Source organism: Tachysurus fulvidraco, chromosome 5, assembly GCF_022655615.1.
Source record: "Tachysurus fulvidraco isolate hzauxx_2018 chromosome 5, HZAU_PFXX_2.0, whole genome shotgun sequence".
NCBI classification, from domain to species: domain Eukaryota; kingdom Metazoa; phylum Chordata; class Actinopteri; order Siluriformes; family Bagridae; genus Tachysurus; species Tachysurus fulvidraco.
The window spans coordinates 20,064,516-20,069,515 of NC_062522.1; the positions used below are offsets into that span (position 1 = coordinate 20,064,516).

The window sequence follows — 5,000 nt, forward strand, 5'->3', positions numbered from 1 at the left end:
TGCAATCCTCCCATTTAGTCTCTAAGTCCCCAGGCAGAGGCCTGAAACTTTTGCCAGCAGTCTGAGCTTCACTTAATAGAAAAGAGGGCGCCTAGTAAAGCAGTGGAGTCTTTATCTACACCCACCCAACACACACAACCCACCACACACACAACACACCACAACCCCCCCCAAAGTCTTTGTCTTATTAACCATTCTCATCACTCCCAGCTACACTCCAGTCTTCTTCTCCCTTCCTTCCTCTTTCCTAGCGGTCCAGGTGGTTGGTTGGAAGTCTGTGTGTGTCCAGGCTGCTGTGTGTGTGTGTGTGAGAGAAACTGTGGTGAAGTGAGCTTGTGAGGTACGTAATATGCCGAACCATGGAGGGGTAGGGGGAACAGCTGAACTGCATACTGATCACAAGAGCAAAAATAACAACCAAACAGGATAATGCCCCCACAATCCACTCAAATCATCAACCCTCCCACCCACAAACCCCATCTCTCTTCCGCCTCTAATCTGATCTGCCCCTCGTGTCACTGACTGTGTCGTAATGTAAGAGTAAAAACCTTCGGGGCATGCGGTTTATAGAAAAAATAATCAGCCAAACCCCAGTGTGATCAAAAAAAAAAAAAAATACACCACTGTTAACCCCCATCTGAAGCTGATTATTTCAACTATAACTGAACGTATGTTCCTAGTGTTTTTTTGGTTGTTCTGATTACTTGTATACTATAAGCAAAGTTTTTGTGGACAAAGGTTACGATTCTTATTCCATACAAGAACTGCATGGGTTTTTATTTTTAATCCATGTAATACAACCTCACACACAAGTTAGTCCTGTTCACTCCATCACTGGCCCTGTGCCTGTTTATTATAAGCTGAATAATGGTAAAACACAGGATTAGGAAAGGAGCACTTCAAGGGACGGGCTCGGGTCCGACCGTTTTGGGGAACGAGGTCGAGAGACCTAGATGGAGATGGTTTGGATGTTACAGAAATCCAAGAGGTGGATTAAATAAAACTAAGGGTAAATATAGAGGACAAGTTGCTGGAAATGATTATGGGGCAATCTACAACAGCCTCACATGAGAATGATGACAAAACAGGGCACCACCAGGGGGCTCAGCTCACCACCTCGTCTTCATATGGTCACACAGCTGACATAAACTTTCGGTTGTGTAACTGCAATATTCACAAGAAACGATTCGAGAAAACTGCGAAGCGAAGCAGCCTTTTGTGACTGCAAAGATATGAGGAGGGGATGTGAAAGAGTGCAGCACACCTGGGGCAAAATTCTACTACTTCCTCATTAAGTTAGTGGATTGGGGGATCATGGCTATTGACGAGACTTTAATCAATAAAAGGACAAGTGTGTGGTGTGTGTTGTGTGGTGTGGTGGTTGTGGTGTGGTGTGTTGTGTTGTGTGTGTGCATACCTTTATTTTTATTAGTTCATTTCACATTTCAACAAATCGTCGTTTTTTATTTTAAAACGAATGAAGGCAGTGTTCGAGAAAAGCACAACGTATGCAACGTAAAGATCCTTCGGGTCAGGGCCTCGGGGACGTCTGGTGGTTACGTTTCAAGGTTCTCTAACAACATATAATGATTCATGATAGGAAACAATAATGAAGCTATGCTTCTTTAATGAGAGCCTGTTGAGCACTTTCTCCACAGCAGGGACAGTAAGTGAGAGGTGCGATCACATCACACCCAATGAGACACTGAACTCAGGCCTTTTGGGGTCACAGCTGTTGTATGACGGCAGGCAACACCATTCACAAAATCAACATTGCTAGTGCTGGGACATAAAAAGTCTACTGTAGAGACAGTCAAAGCAGCCCAGCAATTCTCTGTTTACCTCTGTGTTTACAGGTACAGACACATGTCTCACTCACTACTCACACAACACACCGGCAAGCTGTGAAGCTATTCAGAATATAGGGTGGGGAAAGAGTCACGATCTCCCCTTCATCATCATTCGTTACCTCTGATTAGTCAGACGGACGGGGCAGATAGACTGATAGTTCAACAAGTGAACGGTACCGTGGTTAGTACATTACCCTCATCGAGCCTCAGTTCATTAGCATTCATGATGTTGGTTTGGTGATTTGAGATTCTCCCCCGATCCACAACCGATGCGGCTGGCACGTATGACACACAGCACACTGCGCGGCTGGCGAGTGTGCATGCTGACAGAGGGCGCAGTGGCTGCCGAGCCCGTCGAAGGACACGCAGTGACAAGAAATATGGACTGACTCAAAACTGTGACTAGCCTGAAGAGAGAGAGGCTTCGTGGCAACATGACAGGAAATCACCTACTGTGACTTTCACTCATATCTGTGTCGGCACAGAACAATGGGAGGAACAACCTGACCAGCATTCCTGGTATTTATACAGGAAGAGGAAGAGTGGAGTGCACTGAAATGTGCTCTGGGCTTGCTCTAGGCATAGCATAAGCTGAATATAAATTTTAGAAGATAGAAACATGAGCACTGAGCGTTCAGTCCGTCACTCTGTAAAAACCAGAGTACGAAAGCAGTTCCCACTTTTGTGGAAACAACCTGTGTGCGTTGTGTGGCATTACTTGGCATTCGGTCCGATTGTTCCAATTGTATTTTCCCTGAAACACAAAGTTGTCTAAAACAAACATTAGATACATTAACCGTATGTTACACCAAAATGGCGAACGAGGCAAAAGCGAAAAAGGAGGAGAATTTTCCAGTTTTTCTTGTATGCCTTTCTTCCACATGATGTACTGTAAATGCACACGTGGACACAGCAACACTCCGACATAGTTTGACTATGTCCCTCTACCTACGAGACGAAGGTGTGCCTGTGCAACCATTGTAGAAATCAAACAAGATCAATATTAGCTCGTTTTCTGCTGCTGCAAAGTGAGTCATTAAGAGCCCTGCTAACTGCAAATCTAGCTAACATCTAACTCCACACCTTAACTGCAGACAGTGTATGTGATGTATGCCTGAACTCTGAGACCACCTAAACCACCTAACCAAACAAACCTGGACTGCAAGCTTTGGCACCAAATCGGAGGCGTCCGTTTGTCTAAAATCAGGTAATCAGGTAGGCCACGGCGTCGTCCCGTAATCCAGCCTAGGCCTTGCTCTGTTTAAAAGAAAAAAGCCGGGTTTATTTTTAGCACTGCTGCTTAATCGGTGAATGGCTATAGTGTCATGCATCATCATCATCATCTTCCATCTGTTGAGTAGTCGTGAAACTACAGGACAATAATATTCATGGTGTCGTCTGTTTTCCCTTTACTACAGGCGTCGTCTGTCAAAGGGCAACTCAGTCAGGTCTGCGAAAACCTTAATGTAATTTAGCAACAACATGCGTAGCTACGGACAATCGTAGCTAAACAATGCGAATCTATTTTAACACAAATCATTTCATAAAAAAACTGGACAGAATCCAACATGATTTTATAACATGTGTGTATGTTACAATTTAACCAAACAAAATGCAGAATGTTAGTTAAAATTGTAGCGAGCGTCGAGGACCAGAGTGACAGAGAAAGCTACGGGAGAATGAACCACTCATGATGCATGAAAACCTAGATTTGTTAATATCTGTTCCTAAAGCATGAGATGAAGTCTGGGCATAACTGAACATGAACCCTCTCCTCCGTGATCGAGGTGTTGATGAGCACGTCGGGTTGTGCGTCCTAGGTACTCCCTCCCCCTAACAACCTCCGCACGGTGCCATTTTCCAGGAGCGCTAGTGAGAACACAACTGTGACTGATGCTAAAAAAAAACAACCCAACGATGATCCTTTTGGTCGATGGTAGGGGGGGGGATGTGAAATGGATTAGGTGCCGTTGCGGAAAAACCAGACTTTACTGGTCGTCGAAATTGCGGTGCTACGTCCCAGTGAGTACCCTACGTACCCTTGTTTGCGACGTAAACTAAAAAGCTCTACGTAAAATCTGACATTCTTTGGGGGGATGAAGCATACTCATGATAAGATCATCTAGCGAATGTTATATAGTTACACAACAACCATTACCATTACACACCTTCAAATTGTTTAACAATAATCTAAATTTCTGGTTTGTTTATATAATCTTCTTCTAATTCTATTCCCATCCCCCATCCACTGTCTTTCCACTTCAACTTTCCCTTTTCTCCTTCCCCCTCCCCCCCCCTCCCTTCTCCATTTCTTTCTTTATCCTATCTTCCCCCGCGTGGCCTTCCCTCTTCACAGCCCCCCCTTCTTCGCTTTTTTGTTTATGTAAAAGATTCCATTCCACTGTGCGGTAATGTATATGGGTGGTGATACTAAATGCTTCCTAATCTGTCTATTCTATTCTTCTAATGCTCTCGTTTCTAAATTCTAATTCTATTCTTCTATCTACAGACCCCACTTACACTGTTCGACCCTTCTACCCCAATCATCCTCTCTCCCCTCCTCCTCCTCCCCTCTCCTCCTTATCTTCTTCTTCCACCCTACCACCCCCTTTTACACAACAGTAACGGTGTCTTTCTCTGGTGATTATTCCACACCAAGCCTCTGATTGTAGTAGCAGGCCGCGTAGAGATTTTCTGTTCATGCTTGCTGGTACAGGCGTGCATACCACCTTGCACAGCCCGAAAGATATTCATCACACATGAACCCGACAGCAAAAATAGTGCAACGTTTCCCCTTAAAAAAAAAACCCACAATGGCGGCGGACTGACGCTTACTCCCCGGATATCTAATCCTTCTTCTTGACACAACACAGACCACACCACACACACCTCACACCCACTCGGCGTCTATCAATCCACGGCTGCCGCACTATTCAAAGATAATGTACATTCTTTCAAAATAAAAAGTGGTTGGGCTGTTTAATAATACAAATATAATACAAAACTAAAAAGGTGGATATGGTGAACACAAACGCGAACAAACGCAAAAAATGGAAAACAGGATGGAATAATGCCAGAGGTGAAACGAATTAACATCTCTGCACAACGGAAGGGACACTTATGGTGACGGCAGTTTCCTTAATTGTGCCC

The 5,000-nt window shown here is 44.4% G+C and overlaps 1 protein-coding gene across 9 annotated transcripts in view; it reads left to right on the plus strand.

Moving 5' to 3' along the window:
* The window catches only part of tox2 (TOX high mobility group box family member 2), a 113,368-nt gene that overhangs the window by 56,987 nt on the left and 51,381 nt on the right, over window positions 1–5,000 (plus strand). The gene's annotated exons all lie outside the window — the stretch shown is intronic.